The sequence below is a fragment of the Oreochromis aureus genome, linkage group 3, assembly GCF_013358895.1.
Source record: "Oreochromis aureus strain Israel breed Guangdong linkage group 3, ZZ_aureus, whole genome shotgun sequence".
In the NCBI taxonomy this organism is placed as follows: domain Eukaryota; kingdom Metazoa; phylum Chordata; class Actinopteri; order Cichliformes; family Cichlidae; genus Oreochromis; species Oreochromis aureus.
In genome coordinates, this window is record NC_052944.1 from 70,376,424 (window position 1) to 70,402,830 (window position 26,407).

Genomic DNA, 26,407 nt, shown 5'->3' on the forward strand with positions numbered 1-26,407 from the left:
TAATTTTTATTTACTTAATTTACTTTATTTACAGGTGTCAGTATAATTAAATGGGGATTTGTCATTGTAAGTGCACCTATGATTACTCTACACATATTGCATTTTGTGTCTTTAAAGGAGTTGTGACTCAAGAAGTCGTCTCTTGAGGGTTCCAATCTACTGTGAGGATGACATGAGTTATTGAAGGATTGCACATGCTTACAATACATTTGTATTCTGTTTTTTATTATTTTTATCTATGTATACCTTTTATTAAGTTTTAAGTAGTGGTATTAGATTGAAACATTTGTTTAATACATTTTTATACATTTTACATACAAGTTAAGATCATCATACACAGGAGGGCTTCAGCCTGGTTACATAAGCAGAAAAGGTCAAATAAGGTGCGAGGCGAAAGGAATACATGCACAGACATACACGCACCCACACGCGCACAGAGATAGTAGTGAGTTTACTTTTGTAGGGGAAAGGTTAAGCATGTTTGCTAGGGTTGCAGGTTTTTCTGTGGGTGTACGTGATGGTTTGATGAAGGTACAGGATGTCTAACAGCTATGTTGGGGCGGTGATTGTGGGCACTGCACCTGGATGAAGATGGGAGCTCATGTTCTTTTAAAATGTGTCAAAAGGTTAACTGGGGGCTTGTGGTTTTGATTTTACGTATGCAAGTATTGTATCTGCTTAGTGCATGAAGGGGTGATGTATTCACCCGACCCTATAAAAACCTTTGGTCTGTTCATTGTCAGAGAGACACACCTGTGATATTCTGCCGGGTGTGACTCCCACGCGTGTGCTTTTCATTAAAATCAACGCTTGAATTCATCTTCTGGACCAGTGTGGTTACTTGCATTCCTCCTGTGTTTTCTTCCCAATATTTTTGAACCCAACAATGTCCAAAGCATCTGAGCCTCATGTTACCCGTTTGTGTGAGTTACGCCTGTCAGTGTATTGTGTTCTGGTGGATAAATAAGGGGCAGGAGACAGCGCTGGATCTCTGCGTTCTTTACTGTCAATTTCTGCAACATCTGCAATATATAGAAATCCAAAACTGTGAGCTGTGTGTGTTGTGCATCTCCTCGGCCACCTCTCCTCCAGCCATGCTGGAAGGAGCTGTGCGTTTTACAGTTTTATCGACTCTACAATAATATAACAAATTAAATGCAATGTTCTAAAATATCAACTTAAACACTTCAAAGTCAATAAAAAGCTTAAAACAAAACAAATAATATATCACTGACAAATCATCAACAACAGTTCATAAGAGCAATATACAAAATAATACACTAACAATCAAACAAATACAAGTTATTAACCAGGATCCAACGTTTCTGTCACAGTCCTGGGTCAGCTGATTCACTCTTTATGTTTTTGAGTTCAGTTTGTTTTGTGATTATAGTTCTGGTTTCTGTTTCTGTGTCTTCACTGTGTCCCACGTCTCGTTACTTTGGACTCTGTGTAATATTTCCTGTTTTACTTTGACAGTCCTGTGTTACTGTTTCCTGTCTCATGTGCGTAATTGGTCCCAGGTGTGTTTCCCTCCTGTCTCCCGTTCCCTGATTACTAAACTGCGTCCATGCCACCGGCGCTCCTCAGCTGGATTCCAGGATTTCAGAGCATCCAGCTGTGGTGAGTGATGGAGACACTTTCTCTGCTCCCTCAGTAATCAGGACAGTTTATTGAAAATCAGAGAACATGAAGGACTGTTTTTCATCTGCCCGTTCTGAACCTGGACATTAAAGACTGCTCAGTTCAAGGACATTAAGCCCAGTGTCAGCCAGCCAATAACAGCCTGTGTTTTTCAGCTCTTTAGGAGTCAGAAATGATAAAGACAGTGGGCGTTTCTCAATATGCGTACTTGTGCGTACTTGCGTTCTCGTGTACTCGTGATACGTCATCAGTCGGAGACCAAAGCTGTGTCCCAAAACGTCGGCTGCATCCTCTGGAGGCCGCATTTGAAGGCCGATTACGTCACAGCCAGGCGACGAAGGCTGTCCCAATTCGTCGACTCCTTCAAATGTGGCCGACAAATGTGTCCTTCATTTCCCCGAATTTGAAGGATGGGTTGGGTGTGTCCTTCGTGGCCCACCATATCCCAGAATTCATAGCGCGGCCCAGCCAAATTTCAGCTGCCAACAATGGCGGCCGCTACTAAGTTTTAAAATTAGTCTTATTAATCTTTCTGGGTCACAAAATAAACTTTTAACATATTTTTGGGCGAGAAAGTAGCTGTGTAAATTTCAAATATCTGCTTGGTTTATCAAGACATCGCATATTTGCAAAAGTGCGCCGACGTTTTCGGAGACGTCTGTTACCTACCCGCTAGATAGCAAGCCGGGGGGTTCAATGGTCACTCGAGCCGGCGAGAGCAGCGGACTCCCGGCTTCATCGTTTTCAGACCCCCGCTCTTTCGCTACTCAGGTTAAACATGATATATAAGTCACTTGGATAACTTAAAAATGTAATTGTTTGCCTTTTTTCGGTGTTTTATTTGTTCCGGAGTAAATCGGTTTGGCTGAGATCAAAGTTATTAGATTAAATAAAACTTTATTAATCCATTGGGTGGGTTTCTCCAGGATTTTCACACAGCTGAATAAACGTCAAACAGAAAACTGATTAAACAGAAGTGTGAGACGGTCGATAATTTACGCCAGTGTCCTGTTATATTTTAGATAGCAAGGAGCAGACGGCCGAGTTTATTAAACTCCACCGAGACAACGGTGACGCAAATCTGAAGGCTAGACTGTCCCATTTCACAGCCTCGCACTTCCGGCCTTCTCGGTCTTCGAAGGACCCGGCCCACGTAGACCGCAAAGGCCGGGTCCTCCAAATGATGCAGCCAACGTTTTGGGACACCGCTCAAGTACTGTTCCAATTCGAAGTACGCATCAAGCCGAGAACGCGAAAAAGTCCCGGATGCGTTCTCGTTCCGCCCGTTTTATCGAGCATGCATCGGTGTGGACTTGGTACAGCTAAATATCCCAGAATGCATTTCGTCCAAAACTCAACAGCGGACTCCCGGCACATCGTTTTCAACGTACTCACCGAGAACGCGAGTACGTACTCGCGTACTTGAGAATTGAGAAACGGCCAGAGACTGCTAACCTCTCCCTGCAGGAAATAAGCTCCGCCTCTTCCTTTCCTGTATATGAGTGATTTGATTCTGACATGAGACACAATGAGTTTTCTGTTTATTGTGACTTACAGCGAGTAGGCAAAGACACTAAACTGTGTGTTTCCCAGATCTCTGAAGCTGCTTTTTGTGTTCCTCCCACAATACTGTCTAAAACAGTCAGTGAGGAAAACTCAATTTATGCTTCCAAGCTCATTGTGAGAGGGCATATTGTGTTCCTGCAAGTGCTGATTTTGTCTGCATCCCTGAGTTTAGTGAGCTGCCTCCAAGGACTTGTGAAACCCAGTGTGTTAAGGCTGCATCTCCCAGATGTTTCCACCTTTCCAGCAGAGACAATAAATGTTCCCACAAAGGCTCAGCCAAAGACTGTTTGATTTTCTGAGTGTTCGCCTCAAGAAATTGCTCAGTGAGCACCTGAGTGTTTGTTTCTGAGACATCGGATACTAACTCGAACTTCAAGTCTGGTTCTGAAGCTGCACATACAAAGACTGTTTCTGGTTGTAGAGACCTGGCTGTTCGAGGGATTGTAGCTTCCCCAGAGGCTGAGCTGCTGACCTCAGCTGACTCTGGACCCTTGAAGGTAACTAAGTTTGCAGCGCTCGGGTGAGCCATCTCAGCTGCAACAGCCTCCACAGAGAGCTCATGCAAGCTTACCCAGCCTGCTGAGGGTTTTATGCTGCTGCAGCCCAAAAGGCATCCTGAGCTGGCTGACAGCCACCCACAGCTTCAGCTGCCTCAGCCAGGGGTCTCCACACCTGCTGTCCCTGCATCTGCTCCGACTGGGGGCTCCTGTTTGAGAATGTAGGAGTGTGAACTTCAAATATCTGCTTGGTTTGTCAAGATATCACATATTTGCAAAAGTGCTCCAACGTAGACCGCGAAGGCCGGGTCCTCAGGATTATGCAGCCCATGAATTTGGACACGCCATGACACATGATGTTCTACACCTGATGTGTTTAAATGAGCTCTACAGGTGAACAGACTTATTAACGTTACCAGCATAATAAACTGTCCTGTCACTGAAGGTGTCTGCCCAACAAGGACGTGGTGCTGAATGCATCCAAACCCCTGCTGACTGTCTTTTCAGCTTCGGTCAAAGGTACAGTGTCCACTGTGAACCTGAGAGCAGGATACAGCCAGAGGTGAGTCAGCAGTTACAAACTAAATGCTGCTGACATGAATTCAAACTGCTGGATAACCCACTGGTCATGAAAATGGCACCTTTCTGTTGTTTTTTAGCAAACACAATTTCGCTTAAAGTTTGGACCAAATTACCATCCAACATTTCAAGTTTTCCTGACTACAAATCCAGAGATTGTGACTCTGATGGTCAAAGACCAAGAGGGGACAGAAACCTGGGAATCATCTGTTTACCTGCCAGGTAAGGTTGCCAGAGCAGAAATTACCCTGCAAATATCTGGTTATTTCATTAAAGGTTCAAATGAAATCATACTTAGGTGTCTTTTCATATGAAGTTCAGTGTCATGTTAAATATCTGTTATCTATCTTTGTTCCTTCAGCACCAAGAACAGAAACCTTAATGAGGAATGTCCCAGCTGAGGCCCGAGTCCTGAGAGGCTGTTCACTGTCCGCTCACAGTTTATTGAAAGAGTGTCTGAATCTGTTTTAAACAAACGTCTGGATAAACTCCTGCAGCAGCATGTTATCAATGATCAGGAGATGGAATCAGTCAGATCACAGCAGAGCAGATAAAGCACGAGACGTGATCGACACGAGGAAGTGAAGCCAGCTCACTGCTGATCGCTGCTCTCTGTGAGGAGGATTGATGCCTTTCCACAGAGCTGAACCTGAATGAAGACAGACTTGTAAAGAGTCTGTGGAGGTGTGACCATGAATCTCAAAGACCACTGCCAGTGTCATTGTGATCTTCATGTGACGTGTTTTTAACTGGACTTTAGTTCTGAAAGTGCCTCTCATTAAAACCTGGACTCTGATTAGATGCTGAGCAGGACATTGGATGGACTGAAGCAGAGTCTGGGACCTCAGTAATTATTAGTGCACAAACCAGGAAATATGTGAAGCTCCATTAATGCTGAACCACATCTACAGGTTGAAGAGCAACACCTCAGGTTATCTGGGACCAGCGTCTGTTTCCAACAATATAACTGAAGCTGTTTTTACCTGTAATGCTGGAATAACCTATTGAATCACATGATCAGTGTTTACAATCTGTTTACTGAGGTTTAAACTCTCCTCTGTGCTTCTGCTTTGAGCAGCACGTTGTGCTTCTGCCTGTATAAATAAAGTTTTGCTTCTTGCTTTCTTATGCTGGAGTTTGAATTCAGAGATCAGGAACGTAGAAAACTGATAACTGTTGCACAGCAGGGCAATAAGGGGAAGTGGAGACAGGTGGGAGAACAAGACACAGGTGAACTAAATCACAGCAAACAAGACGGGGGAAACAAAAGCAAAGCATGAGGACGACAACTCACCAAAATAAAGCAGGAAATGTGAAAACTGAAACAGACACATGAATAAAGTTAATACGAGAGACTTGACCCGAGAGGGAGAAACACTGAGAGAGGAATAAACTCTGAAGTAGCGGCGAACTAGTAACAAACCAAATATACATGAAACCGTCTAAAACCTGGATTCAAAGAGACTCTTTAAATAAACACAAGAAAGTCAGGACACATCGGGGCAGCTGAGCTGTATATTGTACAGGGAGTGCAGAATTATTAGGCAAATGAGTATTTTGTCCACATCATCCTCTTCATGCATGTTGTCTTACTCCAAGCTGTATAGGCTCGAAAGCCTACTACCAATTAAGCATATTAGGTGATGTGCATCTCTGTAATGAGAAGGGGTGTGGTCTAATGACATCAACACCCTATATCAGGTGTGCATAATTATTAGGCAACTTCCTTTCCTTTGGCAAAATGGGTCAAAAGAAGGACTTGACAGGCTCAGAAAAGTCAAAAATAGTGAGATATCTTGCAGAGGGATGCAGCAGTCTTAAAATTGCAAAGCATCTGAAGCGTGATCATCGAACAATCAAGCGTTTCATTCAAAATAGTCAACAGGGCCGCAAGAAGCGTGTGGAAAAACCAAGGCGCAAAATAACTGCCCATGAACTGAGAAAAGTCAAGCGTGCAGCTGCCAAGATGCCACTTGCCACCAGTTTGGCCATATTTCAGAGCTGCAACATCACTGGAGTGCCCAAAAGCACAAGGTGTGCAATACTCAGAGACATGGCCAAGGTAAGAAAGGCTGAAAGACGACCACCACTGAACAAGACACACAAGCTGAAACGTCAAGACTGGGCCAAGAAATATCTCAAGACTGATTTTTCTAAGGTTTTATGGACTGATGAAATGAGAGTGAGTCTTGATGGGCCAGATGGATGGGCCCGTGGCTGGATTGGTAAAGGGCAGAGAGCTCCAGTCCGACTCAGACGCCAGCAAGGTGGAGGTGGAGTACTGGTTTGGGCTGGTATCATCAAAGATGAGCTTGTGGGGCCTTTTCGGGTTGAGGATGGAGTCAAGCTCAACTCCCAGTCCTACTGCCAGTTTCTGGAAGACACCTTCTTCAAGCAGTGGTACAGGAAGAAGTCTGCATCCTTCAAGAAAAACATGATTTTCATGCAGGACAATGCTCCATCACACGCGTCCAAGTACTCCACAGCGTGGCTGGCAAGAAAGGGTATAAAAGAAGAAAAACTAATGACATGGCCTCCTTGTTCACCTGGGGTCCGTTCTTCGTACCTCGCTTACTACATCCAAGATCAAATGACACATCCAAGATCAAATCATCGCGCCAACTTTGAGCTCGCTAATCCGGTTCTCCGAACACACCTGTTGTTGACGATTAGTATAGCTGGATGAAGTAATGTGAGATCACTGTGTGGCTTAAAAGGGGCTACGCATCGATAGTAGAAACATTGATCGGCAACCCTTTGATTGGTCGGCGAAAATGTCGAAGGAGCGCTCAGTATTTTTCGGCAGCAGAGCAAGAACTCTTGATTGAGGGATATCAGGAGTTTCAGAGTTTAATTAAAACGCAAGGGAACACTGCAAAGGCTGCAAAAGCAAGGAGAGAGGGCTGGCAGAAAGTTGCTTACAAATTAAACTCGTAAGTAATTTATTATATTATATTACATTATATCCTCTTTCACATTAGAGCCACAACAGGACCCACTAGAACATGGGAAAAAGTAAAAGTGAAATATAAGAATATTCTACAGAATGGTAATATTTATCACTTATATTGCTTTTAGTCTCTTGAAAAGAGACCCTGAAATAATCTGTTTGTTTGTTTATAACAGCAACCAAGAAAAGGGCAGAGCAAATAAAGACAGGTGGTGGTCCTGCACCCCTCGTCACACCCCGGCTTTTTGTACTGTGACATTTATTGACATTGTGGGTTTTTGTGTGTAGTTTTATATAACACTCCATCACTTTTACCTGTTCCCATGCAAGGGTGACTGAAGCATGCACAGTAAGTTGGGAGATATATATATATATATATATATATATATATATATATATGTAGAGAGAGAGAGAGAGAGAGAGAGTGTTAAGTAAATAATACCCTCACGGGAAAATCGATATCTCTCTATGAGCACACTGTCGCGCTGAGCTAAAGGATCCTGTCTATCCTGCAATATACGCTGAATTCTGAAAACTCTTCTTATCAATCTTGCACCTTCCGCAATGGGTTGCTCGCGTACAAACTGACAGGACATGGCTGCTACAGACTTCCCAAATCCACCTTCGCTTTTATAGCCGTGGTCTCTCATCTTGATTACACGAAGTAATTTACTATTACTACTCTAAAATATGAATTACATCTGACATAATCACATACATGACATAGCATGATTAATAGTACATTTCCCTTTTTTTTGGAAATGACCTGTATGTATCTGTATGAAATCAATGAAAGAATCGAATACTGCATTATCTCTAGTTACATTGATAATATTTATTTATGGTAAAACAATGGAGAAATATCGCTGTTGCTTCGTATAAATGAAGCGGACATACCTGAGTGGCCGCGATCTAATCCTGTTTACATAAAGTAAGCCTGCTCCCAAGCAGGTTTACGCTCACGGATCTGTTGCTATGACAGCAAGTCCCGGATGAGCTTCGGAGAACCGAACGATCCAAGATCACGCGAAATCGTCAACAATCAAATCCGGCTAACTTACTTAGCGAGGTACGAAGAACGGACCCCTGATCTGAACCCCATTGAGAACCTGTGGTCCATCATCAAATGTGAGATTTACAAGGAGGGAAAACAGTACACGTCTCTGAACAGTGTCTGGGAGGCTGTGGTTGCTGCTGCACGCAATGTTGATGGTGAACAGATCAAAACACTGACAGAATCCATGGATGGCAGGCTTTTGAGTGTCCTTGCAAAGAAAGGTGGCTATATTGGTTGCTGATTTGTTTTTGTTTTGTTTTGGAATGTCAGAAATGTATATTTGTCAATGTGGAGATGTTATATTGGTTTCACTGGTAAAAATAAATAATTGAAATGGGTATATATTTGTTTTTTGTTAAGTTGCCTAATAATTATGCACAGTAATAGTCACCTGCACACACAGATATCCCCCTAAAATAGCTAAAACTAAAAACAAACTAAAAACTACTTCCAAAAACATTCAGCTTTGATATTAATGAGTTTTTTGGGTTCATTGAGAACATGGTTGTTGTTCAATAATAAAATTGGATGCAGTTGTTTGCACTAAACCCAAACATTCACCATCTTCACTCATGCGGCTATCCCACTGGCGCCAGCTGAAGGCATGGTCAAGGTCGAAGCTGACTGGAACAACAAAATTCTCCATGATAACAGGATTGTTTAGAGGACTCTTTTTACCTCATCAAGGCCATCCGTGTTGATCGAAGATTGTTGACTTTTGCTTAACCGGGTGAAAGGACACTTTCCCTCGGCTGAACACGGAACACCCACACACACACACACACACACACACACGCATGTACACTGACACAGACCTGCACTCACCCCCCCACCCCCTCCAAACACCTTCGAAGCTCATGTCTTCTACGTTGCGAGATGTGATGATTCATGTGCTGAGGTGTTTTTTGTCTGTACTCTCCCTGCTGGAGCTCAGTCTGGGGGGAGTTCTTTTTTCTCCTCGTCTTTCCTCATGTTGTGCATTTTCCGTTGTTATACCTCTCTGACCTGTCTACCCCATGTGATGTTTGTGTAATGTATGTATGGTCGGAAAGGTAAGATGGCGCTGGCACGGCTGGCAGCCTGAACCCAATTTCCCTCGGGATGAATCAAGTATTATCAATCAATATTGTCTTGTCTTATTGTGTCCCCTTTCCAGATATATATATATATATATATATATATAAAAAAAACAAAAAACACCCAGCACGCCCCTGCGGGCGGTTTATCCTTCAAGCTCGGGTCCTCTACCAGAGGCCTGGGAGCTTGAGGGTCCTCATGCAGTATCTTAGCTGTTCCCAGGACTGCGCTCTTCTGGACAGAGATCTCCGATGTTGTTCCCGGGATCTGCTGGAGCCACTCGCCTAGCTTGGGAGTCACCGCACCTAGTGCTCCGATTACCACGGGGACCACCGTTACCTTCACCCTCCACATCCTCTCGAGCTCTTCTCTGAGCCCTTGGTATTTCTCCAGCTTCTCGTGTTCCTTCTTCCTGATATTGCTGTCATTCGAACCGCTACATCAATCACTACAGCCGTCTTCTTCTGTTTGTCTACCACCACTATGTCCGGTTGGTTAGCCACCACCATTTTGTCCGTCTGCATCTGGAAGTCCCACAGGATCTTAGCTCGGTCATTCTCCATCACCCTTGGGGGCATCTCCCATTTTGACCTCGGGACTTCCAGGTTACTCGGCACAGATGTTCCTGTACACTATGCCGGCCACTTGGTTATGGCGTTCCATGTATGCCTTGCCTGCTAGCATCTTGCACCCTGCTGTTATGTGCTGGATTGTCTCTGGGGCATCTTTACACAGCCTGCACCTGGGATCTTGCCTGGTGTGATAGACCCCAGCCTCTATGGATCTTGTACTCAGAGCTTGTTCTTGTGCTGCCATGATTAGTGCCTCTGTGCTGTCTTTCAGTCCAGCTTTGTCCAGCCACTGGTAGGATTTCTGGATATCAGCCACCTCCTCTATCTGCCGGTGGTACATACCGTGCAGGGGCCTGTCCTTCCATGATGGTTCCTCGCCTTCCTCCTCTTTCTTGGGTTTCTGCTGCCTGAGGTATTCACTGAGCACGCTGTCAGTTGGGGCCATCTTCGTGATGTATTCGTGGATGTTTCTTGTCTCATCCTGGACTGTGGTGCTGACACTCACCAGTCCCCGGCCCCTTCCTTCCGCTTAGCATACAGCCTCAGGGTGCTGGACTTGGGGTGAAACCCTCCATGCATGGTAAGGAGCTTTCTTGTCTTTATGTCAGTGGCTTCTATCTCCTCCTTTGGCCAGCCTATTACCCCAGCAGGGTACCTGATCACGGGCAGGGCGTGAGGTGTTGATGGCCCGGATCTTGTTCTTACCGTTCAGCTGACTCCTCAGGACTTGCCTGACCCTCTGCAGGTACTTGGTGGTTGCAGCTTTCCTAGCGGCCTCTTCATGGTTCCCATTCGCTTGCGGGATCCCCAGGTACTTGTAACTGTCCTCTCTGTCTGCAATGTTGCCTTCTGGTAGTTCAATCCCCTCAGTTCTGACTACCTTCCCTCTCTTTGTTACCATCCGACTACACTTCTCCAGTCCGAATGACATTCCAATGTCATTGCTGTATAGCCTGGTAGTGTGGATCAGTGAATCGATGTCTCGTTCACTCTTGGCATACAGCTTGATGTCATCCATGTACAGGAGGTGGCTGACAACCGCTCCGTTCCGTGAGTCGGTATCCGTAGCCAGTCTTGTTAATGATCTCACTGAGGGGTTCAGGCCTATGCAGAACAGCAGTGGGGACAGTGCATCTCCTTGGTAGATCCCGCACTTGATGGTGACTTGTGCTATGGGCTTGAGTTGGCCTCTAGTGTTGTACGCCACATCCCCATTGAGTTCCTGATGAATGCTCTTAGGGTCCTGTTGATCTTGTACAATTCTAGGCATTCCAGTATCCAGCTGTGGGGCATTGAGTCATAGGCCTTCTTGTAATCAATCCAGGCTGTGCACAGGTTGGTCAGTCTGGTCTTGCAGTCTCGGCTGACTGTTCTGTCTACCAGTAGCTGGTGTTTTGCGCCTCTGGTATTCTTGCCAATCCCTTTCTGTGCCCCGCTCATGTATTGACCCATGTGCCTGTTCATCTTAGCCGATATGATGCCTGACAGGAGCTTCCATGTAGTACTGAGGCAGGTTATTGGTCGGTAGTTGGATGGGACCGGTCCCTTCTTGGGGTCCTTGGGGATCAGGACCATCCGACCTTCGGTTAGCCATTCCGGGTGTCTCTCGTTAACTAGCAGCTGGTTCATTTGTGCTGCCATGCGCTCATGGAGTGCAGTCAGCTTCTTCAGCCAGTAGGCGTGAACCATGTCGGGGCCTGGTGCTGTCCAACTCTTCATACTGGAGACCCTTGCTTGGATGTCTGCCACTGTGATGGTTACTGGACCCTGTTCAGGGAGGTCGCTATGGTCTGCCCTCAGATCCACTAGCCACTGAGCATTGCCGTTATGGGTTGCGTCCTTCTCCCATATGCTCTTCCAGTATTGCTCCATCTCCAGCCTTGGTGGTGCTGTTCTCTTATATTCTTTGTCGCGCCTTTCTGCAACTCCGTTAGTTGGCTAACCTCCCTCCGTGCTACTTTGATCTTGCCCTCTAGCCTCCTTCTCCAGGGAGGGTACTGCCCCTTGTGGCTGTTTAACTTGTAGCCAAGCATCTCACTGATCACTGCTGCCGTAGTGTAGATCAGCTTGTTAGTGTCAGTAATCGTGGTTGTAGGTATCATCCGTAGTGCTGCATTAACATCATCTAGCAGACCTTCTGAGGGTACTTCACGTAATCTTGGTAACCGGCTAGGGGGGATCCAGGTTTCAAGCTTGGCCATGATCCTATCTGTCAGGTCAGTTCCTCTCGCACTCAACGATCCTTCTCCCTATCGCACTTGGGGCTATGTACCCAATCTCGGGTGGGGTGATGATATCTCCCCCTGACCTGGCGTCCCCTGACTCCTCCTTGCCGTAGCATTTATGTTGTACCTCGTCAATCTCTAGCTGTGAGAGCAGTCCCTTCTTTCGAATGTTGGAACACTGAGCTACTAGTTGTTTCGCCGTCATTGTGGATGTTGGGTATCGAAGAATCCATAGGTCCCTCATCCTATTCATTACTTATGTAGTAGCATTCCAACAACGCCCTGTTTATATATATATATATATATATATATATATATATATATATATATATATATATATATATATATATATATAGGGGGTGCAACGATACACAAAATTCACGGTTCGGTTCGGTTCGATACTTTGGTGTCACGGTTCGATATTTTTTCGGTACAAAAAAATGTTCATGCCTTTTTAATTTGTCATTTATTAAAATTATAAATATATATTTTAACTCAAAAGTACAGTTTTTAAATTTAATGTTGCTGAAACAACAAAATAATAAAATAAAATAAATCTATCTGATCGAGAAATCACTCATCTTTGGAAAAGAGAGTTTATTAGAGAAATGGCTGTTTCCAAAATAAAAGCTATACTATATGCTTCTTCTGGGGTATATTCTCAGCAGCATATTAAGCATATCAGGTCCCCATAAGGAGAATCATGTGCTGACGGCTGTCTAAATGACTCGGGTAAAGTTTGTAGCATGCGTGCTTGTTGTTTTTGTCTGCTTCCACTTGTCTTTGCACTAGGATGATGTCGGCGTAAATGTGCAGTCATAATCGTTGTGTTCCCACTAGTGCTGTCAGCGTTGATCTCGTTAAAATGACATTAACGCCACAACACGGCAAATCTCCGTTAACGAGCTACAGCGGATCACCCCGTGCGTGGGGCTGGACGGCGTCAGCACGCAAACTGTGCTAACGCACTAGTTCCCACCAATGTAAATGAGCATTGCATGGCACATCCGACATACTGTTTTACTTTTGTCCATGACGCGCTTACCTTCAGGGTCATACTTCACATGAAGACCAAAATAGTTCCAAACGTCAGATCTGAATGAGGGTGGGGGAGGTTCAATTTGCCATGTTGCAACGAGCTTAGCTTCTGTCTCGCTAGCTTGCGCTGCGCTCAGTGGATCTGCACTCGACAGTGCAGCCCAGGCGGATAAGTCGAATGCAGATCCACTGAGCTCTCAACACAGACAGCATCATCAGAAGAAAAGTTGATAAAATAAATTAAACATTTTGTATTGTTCGATACATATGCGTACCGAACCGAAAGCACTGTATTGAACGGTTCAATATCGATATGAGTATTGTTGCACCCCTAATATATATATATGTATATATAGACAGGGTGGGCCATTTATATGGATACACTGTAATAACATGGGAATGGTTGGTGATATTAAAGTCCTGTTTGTGGCACATTAGTATATGTATATGCGCTTAGTGCCCCAGGTACACCACCAACCTGTTCATGTGTCTAACCGTTTTTCCCCACTCGGTGACACACCCGCCGGGGTCAAACTCTGGTAATTGGTGATTCTGATCTCAGACATGTGAAGCTAGAAACACCGGCAACCATAGTCAATTGTCTTCCAGGGGCCAGAGCAGGCGACATTGAAGGAAATTTAAAACTGCTGACTAAGGGTAAACGTAAATTCAGTAAAATCATAATTCACCCGGTTAGGCCAATCGGAGGTCGCTAAAATCAATATTGAATCAGTGTGTAACTTTGCCAAAACAATGTCGGACTGTAGTTTTCTCTGGTCCCCTCCCCAATCAGACCAATTCAATTCAATTTCATTTATATAGCGCCAAATCACAACAAAAGTCGCCTCAAGGCGCTTTATATTGTACAGTAGATAGCACAATAATAAATACAGAGAAAAACCCAACAATCATATGACCCCCTATGAGCAAGCACTTTGGCGACAGTGGGAAGGAAAAACTCCCTTTTAACAGGAAGAAACCTCCGGCAGAACCAGGCTCAGGGAGGGGCGGCCATCTGCTGCAACCGGTTGGGGTGAAAGAAGAAAAACAGGATAAAGACATGCTGTGGAAGAGAGACAGAGATTAATAACAGATATGATTCAATGCAGAGAGGTCTATTAACACATAGTGAGTGAGAAAGGTGACTGGAAGGAAAAACTCAATGCATCATGGGAATCCCCGCAGCCTCGTCTATTGCAGCATAACTAAGGGAGGATTCAGGGTCACCTGGTCCAGCCCTAACTATATGCTTTAGCAAAAGGAAAGTTTTAAGCCTAATCTTGAAAGTAGAGATAGTGTCTGTCTCCCGAATCCAAACTGGAAGCTGGTTCCACAGAAGAGGGGCCTGAAAACTGAAGGCTCTCCCTCCCATTCTACTTTTAAATACTCTAGGAACAACAAGTAGGCCTGCAGAGCGAGAGCGAAGTGCTCTAATGGGGTGATATGGTACTACAAGGTCATTAAGATAAGATGGGGCCTGATTATTTAAGACCTTGTATGTGAGGAGCAGGATTTTGAATTCAATTCTGGATTTAACAGGAAGCCACTGAAGGGAAGCCAAAACAGGAGAAATATGCTCTCCAGGAGTGACATGTTTAGCCGCATGTTCTCCTTAAATTGCTGGCTGTCTGAGTGGTGTCCCAGAAACGATGTGGGCTTCATAGATAATTGGCAAACCTTCTGGAGGAAACCTGGTCTTGTTAGGAGAGACGGCATCCATCCCACTTTGGATGGAGCAGCTCTCATTTCTAGAAATATGGACCAATTTATTAAACCCCCCAAAATATGACTATCCAGAGTTGGGACCAGGAAGCAGAGTTGCAGTCTTACACGCCTCTCTGCAGCTTCTCTCCTCCTGCTACCCCCAAAACCCATCTCCATTGAGACTGTGTCAGCTCCCAAAAGACACAAAAACAAACTAAAACCAGCAATAAACAACTTAAACATAAAAATCACAAAGAAACAACAATACAGTATCCACATCTGAACCAAAGAGTAAAACAGTGAAATGTGGATTATTAAATATTAGGTCTCTCTCCTCCAAGTCTCTGTTAGTACATGACTTAATAATTGATCAACAAATCGATTTACTCTGCCTCACAGAAACCTGGTTGCAGCCGGATGATTATGTTAGTTTAAATGAATCAACACCCCCGAGTCATTCTAACTACCAGAAATCTCGAAGCACAGGCCGAGGGGGCGGTGTGGCAGCATTTTTTCACACCAGACTATTAATTAACGAAAGACCAAGACAGACTTTTAATTCATTTGAAAGCCTGATGCTTAACCTTGTCCACCCCAGCTGTAAAACTCAGAAACCAGTCTTGGTTTCTGAGTTTCTTCAATGCCCTGTACCAACATAGAGCAGAGCAGCTATCTGAACGCTACTCCAACAGAGGTCGATTATCTTGTTAATAATTTTACCTCCTCACTACGTACGACTCTGGATACTGTAGCTCCTGTGAAAACTAAGGTCTCAAATCAGAAGTACCTGACTCCGTGGTATAATTCTCAAACGCGTAGCCTAAAGCAGATGACTCGTAAGCCGGAGAGGAAATGGCGTGTCACAAATTTAGAGGATCATCATTTAGCCTGGAGAAATAGTTTGCTGATTTATAAGAAAGCCCTCTGCAAAGCCAGAACATCTTACTATTCGTCACTGATTGAAGAAAATAAGAACAACCCCAGGTTTCTCTTCAGCACTGTAGCCAGGCTGACAAAAACTCAGAGCTCTACTGAGCCAACCATCCCTTTAACGTTAACTAGTAATGACTTCATGAACTTCTTCACAAATAAAATTCTTATCATTAGAGAAAAAATTACCAATAATCATCCCACAGATGTAATATTATCTACAGCTACTTTTAGTACCATTGATGTTAAGTTAGACTCTTTTTCTCCAATTGATCTTTCTGAGTTAACTTCAATAATTAATTCCTCCAAACCATCAACGTGTCTTTTAGACCCCATTCCTACAAAACTGCTCAAAGAAGTCCTGCCATTAATTAATTCTTCGATCTTAAATATGATCAACCTATCTCTAATAATCGGCTATGTACCACAAGCCTTCAAGGTGGCTGTAGTTAAACCTTTACTTAAAAAGCCATCTCTAGACCCAGCTGTCGTAGCTAATTATAGGCCAATCTCCAACCTTCCTTTCATAACAAAAATCCTTGAAAGAGTAGTTGTCAAACAGCTAACAGATCATCTGCAGAGGAATGGCTTATTTGAAGAGTTTCAGTCAGGTTTCAGAGCTCATCACAGCACAGAAACAGCTTTAGTGAAGGTTACAAATGATCTTCTTATGGCCTCTGACAGTGGTCTTATCTCTGTGCTTGTCCTGCTAGACCTCAGTGCTGCGTTTGATACTGTTGACCATAATATCCTATTAGAGCGATTAGAGCACGCTGTAGGTATTACAGGTACTGTACTGCAGTGGTTTGTATCATATCTATCTAATAGACTCCAATTTGCACATGTAAATGGAGAGTCCTCTTCACCCACTAAGGTCAATTATGGTGTTCCACAGGGTTCGGTGCTAGGACCAATTCTGTTTATATTATACATGCTTCCCTTAGGCAGCATCATTAGAAGACATAACATAAATTTTCACTGCTATGCAGATGACACACAGCTCTATCTATCCATGAAGCCAGGTAACACACACCAATTAGTTAAACTGCAGGAATGTCTTAAAGACATAAAGACCTGGATGGCCGCTAACTTTCTGCTTCTTAATTCAGATAAAACTGAGGTTATTGTACTCGGCCCTGAAAATCTTAGAAATATGGTATCTAACCAGATTCTTACTCTGGATGGCATTACCTTGGCCTCCAGTAATGCTGTGACGAACCTTGGAGTCATTTTTGACCAGGACATGTCCTTCAATGCACATATTAAACAAATATGTAAGACTGCTTTCTTCCATTTGCGCAACATCTCTAAAGTTAGAAATATCCTGTCTCAGAGTGACGCTGAAAAACTACTTCATGCATGTATTACTTCCAGGCTGGACTACTATAATTCTTTATTATCAGGATGTCCTAAAAACTCACTGAAAAGCCTTCAGTTAATCCAAAATGCTGCAGCAAGAGTCCTGACAGGGACTAGAAAGAGAGAGCATATTTCTCCTGTTTTGGCTTCCCTTCATAGGGCTTTGGAGTTGACGTCACTGGAGGTGGGCCACGCCCCTTTCCGCCATGACAGTAGGCTAGACACAGGATACAGCTTCAGCTATGGTTCGTACGTGTTGTGTTATCAGTAGGGATGGGTACCGGTGTCCGGTGCTGACATAAACGGTAGTAACCAGACCGAAAAGCAGCGCACATTTCGGTGCTTTATTTCGGTGCTTTTTTTTCCCTGAGCCAATTCTAGCCAATCATTTTACGTTTCCGAGGATAGTAGGCGGGGCCAGGTACGTACGTTCTTTTAGAGCAGAGCTACAGATTCAAAATGCCCAAGGCGAAGCGATCAAAAGTCTGGCTGTACTTCACAGCAAAAGATGGAAACTCAGCAGCCTGCAACAAGTGCTTTAAGCTGATACTGTGATACTGTCAAAGGAGGTAACACCTCAAATCTGATGAAACACCTGGCGACGCATAGCGTTTTTTTTTAAAGCCGAGAAATGTTTGATAGCTTGCTGCGAGACCTCACACCGTGCACATCTACTGCGGGTGTGGTGCCTGTTATCGGACCCGGAGTTAGCAACATCCCCCAAAAACCCGAAGAGTAGAGTCCTGGCCCCTAGCCCTGTCAGTGTAGCAGAAATGATGAGGATGATGATGGCAGCAGCAGCCGTTCTCCTCTGCGTGAGTAGCTTCATGTTGTTCGTGTGTAATTAACGTTGAGTAGGCTAACCACGTTATTACATTAATGCATGTAAGGTGAACTAGCAAACACCGTCGTAGTTACATGCGGCTGTCTTCTTGTTTGATGGCAGATACTCCTTCACCCTGGCCAAAAGGCTAAAATGACCAAAGAAAAGTGGAAAACAGTTAAACATGAGAGGTTTTGGACAAAGTTTGTGTTTTTCCATTGTTTAAGCACTGCTTCCAGCCAAGAGTGAGACCATATATGCCCTATAGCTGCAGAAAAGGCTAACATTGTTATCTTTTTACAAAAAAAACAGCTGAACATGAGAGGTTTTTGGACCAATTTTGTGTTCTCCATTCTTTAAGCACCGGTTTGAGCACCGTTTAAGCACCGGCACCGTTTCAAAAGTACCGGTTTGGCACCGGTATCGGATAAAACCTAAACGATACCCATCCCTAGTTATCAGTTGCAACGTTTGATCACACGATCGTGAAGGCAAGAAGCTGGATAATGGGCTCTCTTTTCATCGTTTTTCAGCCTGGAGGCAATGTGAAGGGTCCCATGTATCCGATATTACTAAACAAAGACGTCAGGCTTGCATTGCAGCGGTGAGACGAGCGGATCGAGTTCTGTGCAATCCCCAGCTTTTTGTTGGTTTGGTCTCCGCATCTTCTTTCCGGTGAGTTCTAAATTAATTCATATCACTATTAAAATGCTTTTAGTGTTATTTTCAATGTGCTGAGGTCATAGATAATGAGATAAAACATGCTAATGTGTGATGCTGCAGAACCACGTCATGTCATCATGTCGACTGAGTAGCTTATGATTTAGCATTATTGCAGGCAAACCAGCATATGAAATGGATGTAACAAATCCAGACTGGGCACCAACACTGCTCATGGGCCTCTAAAACATACTAAATTGCTCTCTCATTGTACACTAATCCGCACATAACTTCCAGATGAATCACACACCTGTCATGTGCACTAATTTTATCTTACCGCCTTTGTCCTATCCCGATCTTTGCATACCTTGTCTGTGGAGTCAGCGCATACACAGCAAACCAGTTTAAGAATTATAAATCCCTGGAGGCCCACATCCAATTCACAAACGGCTTGGTGCAAGATTTGTCCATCTTTATGCCTCCACGCTGCGACAACTGTACGTTGTCGTTAAGACAAAGGTAAGTCGGTTTGAACATGATAACTTTCTAAACAACTTCCTTGTTACAGTTTTTGATTTGCACGTACAGCCAAACCATCTATATTAGCCTTGGTTCATTACAGACCTTTTATTAAAAGTGGTTTTTGTGTGTTTCAGGTACTGCACTCACAACGACTGAATGAAACTGCACTGTGACCTCGTTGTGTGGACACAGAGAGACCTGTCATACGCATCTTCCCTGATGTGGATTTCTGGGAACCACGTTTAAAGCAAGCACAAGACTTCTTTCTTAAAGTGTGTCTTCCTGAACTTGTTGGGAAATACTTCTCCAAACAATGTGCTGCTCTAAATAGCCTGTAATGTTTCATTTTGTGGTTCAAGATTGATGCCAGCTGTGTGTTGCCATGTAAATAGTTTGCATTTCATTTCTATGTACTTGCTAAGTACATGTGATAAGATCAAGAATAAAAAAACAAAACAAAACATGTATACTATTCTTTTCTGTTTTATTGAAATTACTTCACACAAAGTACAATTATTTACAATGAACTACACATGCAACACAACAGCTTTATGAATACTCAACAAGAGAAAGTTTCATTTGGCGCTGGTTTGACAACCACACTGGGGCACATATTCACCAAAACACAGCAAACCTTAACAATCTTATCAAGCAGTGTTGTGTTTATTTCTGCTCTGCCCTGTTCATTGCACACACAATGCTTCGTCTGCCCTTTAGCTTCTGTGATGCTGTCTGTCCGATCACCACTGTCCACATTTACAGGTGGTACCTCAACCTCCACTTGTCCAACACAACTGCTGTCCACAGCTATGACATTGTAATTTTGTTGTTGTTCTTCTGTCAGATCTTCATCGATTACTTCTGCACGGGCACACCTTCAGACTCTGCAGCTGCATAAAAGCCTGTAAGATAAAATTAGTGCACATGACAGGTGTGTGATTCATCTGGAAGTTATGTGCGGATTAGTGTACAATGAGAGCAATTTAGTATGTTTTAGAGGCCCATGAGCAGTGTTGGTGCCCAGTCTGGATTTGTTACATCCATTTCATATGCTGGTTTGCCTGCAATAATGCTAAATCATAAGCTACTCAGTCGACATGATGACATGACGTGGTTCTGCAGCATCACACATTAGCATGTTTTATCTCATTATCTATGACCTCAGCACATTGAAAATAACACTAAAAGCATTTTAATAGTGATATGAATTAATTTAGAACTCACCGGAAAGAAGATGCGGAGACCAAACCAACAAAAAGCTGGGGATTGCACAGAACTCGATCCGCTCGTCTCACCGCTGCAATGCAAGCCTGACGTCTTTGTTTAGTAATATCGGATACATGGGATCCCTCACATTGCCTCCAGGTTGAAAAACGATGAAAAGAGAGCCCATTATCCAGCTTCTTGCCTTCACGTGTGATCAAACGTTGCAACTGATAACACAACACGTACGAACCATAGCTGAAGCTGTATCCTGTGTCTAGCCTACTGTCATGGCGGAAAGGGGCGTGGCCCACCTCCAGTGACATCACGCTCCAAAGCCCTATTGGCTTCCTGTTAAATCCAGAATTGAAATCAAAATCCTGCTCTTCACATACAAGGTCTTAAATAATCAGGCCCCATCTTATCTTAATGACCTTGTAGTACCATATCACCCTATTAGAGCACTTCGCTCTCGCACTGCAGGCCTACTTGTTGTTCCTAGAGTATTTAAAAGTAGAATGGGAGGGAGAGCCTTCAGTTTTCAGGCCCCTCTTCTGTGGAACCAGCTTCCAGTTTGGATTTGGGAGACAGACACTATCTCTACTTTTAAGATTAGGCTTAAAACTTTCCTTTTTGCTAAAGCATATAGTTAGGGCTGGACCAGGTGACCCTGAATCCTCCCTTAGTTATGCTGCAATAGACGTAGGCTGCCGGGGATTCCCATGATGCATTGAGTTTTTCCTTTCCAGTCACCTTTCTCACTCACTATGTGTTAGTACTCCTCTCTGCATCGAATCATATCTGTTATTAATCTCTGTCTCTCTTCCACAGCATGTCTTTATCCTGTCTTCCTTCTTTCACCCCAACTGGTTGCAGCAGATGGCCCCGCCTCTCCCTGAGCCTGGTTCTGCCGGAGGTTTCTTCCCGTTAAAAGGGAGTTTTTCCTTCCCACTGTCGCCAAAGTGCTTGCTCATAGGGGGTCATATGATTGTTGGGGTTTTCTCTGTATTTATTATTGTGCTATCTACTGTACAATATAAAGCGCCTTGAGGCGACTGTAGTTGTGATTTGGCGCCAATGTTCCCTCTAATTTTTCATGTGTCTGAGCGAACACACAAACTCCCTGAGCGGTCCCTTGGACCACTGTGAGCGACATCAGACGTGTGCACTGTGGTCACGCCAGCATCGAATCCATCCAAGTTACATGGTTTATTAAAATCAAATCAAATTACAGCAGTTACATTTATGTTAGACTACCTTTAATGAACTGCTTTAGCCCATTTACAATGAAAATGTAAAAAAATAATCTAGTCATTGACCTGTGTAGTATGTTAAGACTATTGGAAGTGTGATGGACCGAGTTGAAAAACAGGAGGAGTCCCAGGAATTATTAGAAAAATATAGTTTCCATTTATTTAACCCCCAAAAATTATATTTACAAAAGTAATAAATGTTGAGCTCATAAAAGAGGTCAAAGAAACAAAACTGAACTCAGGCAACTCAGTCCTGTAACTCTCTGTCTGCAAAATACAGCATATAATGACCAATGCTGGGCAATCAATTATATAGTTACTTCTTCAAAAAAGTAACTCAGTTTAGCAAACAAAGTTTTTTGCAGCTATTTTTTTAATGCAGCTAATGCATTTTTAAATAAACATTTCAAACTATTTACAGAACAATCAGCTGTTCTGTATCAAATCTGATGCCACACAAATTATTTGTGCCACTCCAAAAAAATAATTTCTGTCCACTATGAGATAAAGGAGAACAACAGCCTGATACCTGCAGGCCTGACAACAGGAGATGTATCACTCCTGTAACACCTGTAACATTCAGCAGTCGCCTCATTGTTCTGACACACACAACAAAACTATTGACTACACTACACACTAACTACACAAGATTTGCGCTAAACGTCTCAAATCTCTCACATCTCAAAACACCGCCGTCACTCCTAAAACTTCCCTCCGTTTCTTAACAACTAGATGCCACGTTGCCCTATCATTTTTTTATTGGTTGACATGGTACTTTTTTGGACGAATAGGAAAGGGGGAGCGGGGGGGGGTTTGTTTTTGCTCACAGGGGGAGAGTGCTTTCGAGCCTTTTTTCTTATAAAACGCTGTTTTTACTGTTTCTTCGCGCAGTAAATATAAACAAAGATAGTATTCAGGAAGAAAACCAAACATTGCATTTTTTTTTAATCATAACTCTGGTTTTACGTGGCCTATCAACTCAATTTATAAACTGGTATAAAGTCCACACTTTTTCCGTCAATTGTTCCGTCTGTCCTGCTCACATCTCCAATGGTTGTACACGTTGTTATTTACGTGGCTTCACTTCACATCAGCCACGCCGCTTTGCTAGCTAAAACTCCGGTGTCGGCACATAAGGACGCTGTCATAGCCTGTCAACGACGGTGATTGGCTGCGTATATACGAATGTAAATCGCATTATTGGCTGATTTTCTTCTATCAGGATGTAAAACAGGTAACTTTGATCACATTTAAATGACTGACACATGAAGTTCTAACCGCTTTTCATAATCTGCTGTTTGTTGCACCGTACTTTGTATTCATATATTTTAATATCTGACTTTCTCCCAGAATCTGTCCTCCCGTCAGTCTTCCTTTGTGGACGCATCAAACTCAGCTGTGGCTCAGAGGAAACTCTTCCTCACTACGGGGAACTCTGAGGTTGGCTTCAGCTTTTTTATGTTTAGTTAATGTGAGAATCACAGAAAAATGTTGATATGAGTGGAAGGTTCTGCTGGTAAATTGGCAATGAGCAGATTATTGAACACCGAGGCAAACAGTTCATTTCAGTAATGCCAGTTTATTAGAAACGAGGAGTGTGGGGCTGCTGGAAGTCAGGACGGCCGTTCTCTGGATAAACCTGACAGCTGAAGTGGAGAGCAGGATTTATCCAGAGACGTCTTCTTCCAAGCAAATGTACCAAATACACCTGAGCTGAGTGTTAAACAGAAACATGTCTTAAAGCACAAGCCTGGATCAGACTTGAGGACTCAGAGCTCAGGTGTGTGACGTCACATTGATCCACCTCTCGGGGTTTTTGTGTTCTGATGTCTCTGATTTCTCTTTAAGCTCCAAACAATCCCGAGCCTACGATTCATCATTGTCCTGTTCAGAGATGATGAGCCTGAGCATGTTTGTGTTTCCATGGATCAAACTGTGCTGCTTTGTTTGGTTAACGAGGTGATTAAAGGTCTTTGAGCAAACACTGGATGACTGACAGCTGCAGGCTGAACATCAGGAGGTCGAGAGGCCGAAGTCTGAGGAGCTCAAAGCTCCACAAACACTTATTCACAGAAAAAAGGACTACAAAAATGGAGGAGCAGCAATCCGAACATGAGCTAAAGGCTACATGGTAATAACATTTCCCCTGGATGTGATTTTAACAGGAACATGAATGATGAAGTATTTAAAGTCAGTTCCAGCCTGAGTCGGTGCCGTGTTGGCAGCTCTGATATGCAGAAACTTTAAAAACATGGGACAAGAATAAAAACACGCCTGTGACATCAGAGTTTATGAATGATGACAAACTGTTTGTCTTGTTTTTAGAAACTTTGTTGATGCTGTTGGGATTTAGAGATTCTTTTATTGCTGCCATATACTCTGCCTTATGATAAATGCATTAATAACATGTTCTACAGTATTATTTTATCAGTAATATTGTTTACAGGGTTCATATTGCATTGAATATGTTTGTCATCACATTCATTCTATTCACAGGTTGAGTTCATTCTATACACAATGCATAACTGTGCTTGTTTAGAGTTGATGTTCTATCCAAGAGGGTTTTAAGCTTCACTGGTGAGAGTGTCCAGGTGATACATGTTGAGGGAAGATGAGAACATAGCAGGTTAATTGCATGCATGCTTACAATACACATAAATCTAGTGGCAGGCCTGAGCGAAGGCCCAAGTGTCTTCTGCTCTCGTTTTGAGACCTGCGCCAATTCAGTCTACTTAGTGATTGGTGACGAGGGTCAATTATTAGCTTTTAACGGCCCTGAAGCTTGAAGTTATTACCTTAAAAGGAAGGTGTTATCAAAAAGAGAAGTTATATGTCTGTTCATAGTTATTAGAGATGTACAAGATGTACCCTTGTCTGTAAACAATGACTGGACATAATGTATTTTTGACCTGTATTGACGTGTATGTGGGGGTGTGATCCTCTATGCTATAAAACCAGAACTCAGTGTATTTTTGTCAGAGCAAATAAGCCATATGCCGACGGTTGTTCTCCGTTGTCAATAAACTCATCGTTTGATTGCACTTTTCTGGGCCTCCGTCGTTTGTTGTCTGGTCTACAGTTGATCGATCTCGCTTCATTTGGTGGAGGATGCGGGCAACTGACGATCAGCAGGTGTTTGTTGTTGTTGTCGGCGGAGGTCGAGGCCGGATCAGGTGATCGAACGGCAGACGTCACGGTGATGGCTTGACTATTGGGCCCGCAAAAAAGGTAAGGCACAAACCTCTTAAACTGAAATTGTGCTGTATTGGATTATAATTCTAGAACATGTAGTCAAGTGGTCATCCGTTGATCTCTGTTTTGAGTTTTGTTTGAAACGAAAAACTTTGTTGAAACGAAAGTGAAACTTAAGAGTAGTGTTGTGTTCACCGTCGCTCGGAAAAAGCAGTACTGAGCTAAAAGTAACTAGAGATGTTGTTTTAAGGAAATAGAGAGAAGAGAGATTGAACTGTGATTAAGGAATAAAGAGATTATAAGTGTCTAAAAGTTACGGAGCCGAAGGACTCCACCCCCGGGAAAGACGTTTCCTGGGTATTAAACTAGGGGGAGGGCCCCGCTGAGATTTTGTAGCCTCAGATATAGCCCCGGTGATCGCAGAGGATCATTGTTAGGGAGACACTTAATTGTGAGAAAAAGAGTAAAATACCGGACGCAAGAGTCCGAGGAAGTTGATATATGATTTAAGAGAAACTCAGGCCAGCCGTAAGCTTGAGGTTTTGCAGTAAAGCCGGCCGAGCAGTAAAGTGAAACTAAGGTCTGTTGTGTTGAAGTAACTCTGAGAATAAATACTGTGAGCTATGAGAGACGATTAAAAAGTATTACCTATGCATTTGTGGACCCGCCGTGGTCAGTGAAAAATTTGTGGACCACCGTGGGCCAAGAAAAGCTGTGTTTTTGTTGATATTCCTGGAGAATTTGCAGACCTGTTGACGTCTCTTAAAGACGAGCAGCGGTGTGTATATCCGGGTTGTAGGGACCCACTCATACAGCTGGAAACCGTGACGTAAGAAACTGTCTGAAATGATTTAAGTGCCAGCCGGCTGCAGGCTGTGTGGGAGAGAGGCTGTAAAAGTCTCTTTTTCCGTTCTTTTTTGCTGGGGAAAAGTGCGCAGTTAAAATTTGGGTGTGGTCACTTCCCCTTTTAATTTTAACAAAGAATAGATACATTGATTAAATGAGGGGTAGATAAAAAGGCATGCTCATTGTGCCGGTGTTTCATTATAGGTGCTTGGAAATAGACAGTGAGAGGCCCACGGGGATCCCATTAAGGCTGCTGAAGCATTTTCCTGTTTTGTGAGCGTGCCTTGGGTGATTTTGAAATACAGTATCACTGGACAGGGTGATTCTAATATAAGAGTTATTTTAATCCAACCAGAAACAGAGTAAGAAATAAAGCTGTGAGCCTCCTGAGTGGAGAGAATTTGCAGAATTTTTGAGTATCTCTTGTCAAAGAAAAGGGAAAAGAGATTCTGTGTACGGCAGACCGTGAAGTTTCTAGATTAAATCAGAGAGAACTAATGTGGCGAAAGGTTGGATCTGATATGAGGCGAACAGAGGACCGGTCTAAAAGATTAAAAGGTACGCACAAACCTGTTCAATAAGCAAATTTGTGCAAATTGACTGAATTCTAAATTATCTGTTCGCTGAGTAGATGATCTTAACTACTAAATTGGCGCAGTAGGGGTAAAACTGAATTCTCGAGAATAAAGTAAAATGTTGAAGTAATGAAT

The 26,407-nt window shown here is 43.4% G+C and overlaps 2 long non-coding RNA genes across 3 annotated transcripts; both read left to right on the forward strand.

Moving 5' to 3' along the window:
* The first annotated feature begins 1,231 nt into the window (after positions 1 to 1,231).
* Positions 1,232 to 4,890, forward strand: LOC120438974. 2 transcript variants are annotated; one of them, XR_005612295.1, is made up of 4 exons: positions 1,232 to 1,623; positions 4,153 to 4,269; positions 4,367 to 4,508; positions 4,648 to 4,890. It is a non-coding gene; the product is annotated as an uncharacterized LOC120438974 (long non-coding RNA). The 2 variants fall into 2 exon arrangements; XR_005612294.1 differs by lacking the exon at positions 1,232 to 1,623 and having other exon boundaries at positions 3,961 to 4,269.
* Positions 4,891 to 18,633: 13,743 nt separating this feature from the next.
* LOC120437646 lies at positions 18,634 to 19,377 on the forward strand. The gene is made up of 3 exons (XR_005611318.1): positions 18,634 to 18,696; positions 19,066 to 19,200; positions 19,338 to 19,377. It is a non-coding gene; the product is annotated as an uncharacterized LOC120437646 (long non-coding RNA).
* The last annotated feature ends 7,030 nt before the right edge of the window (positions 19,378 to 26,407 follow it).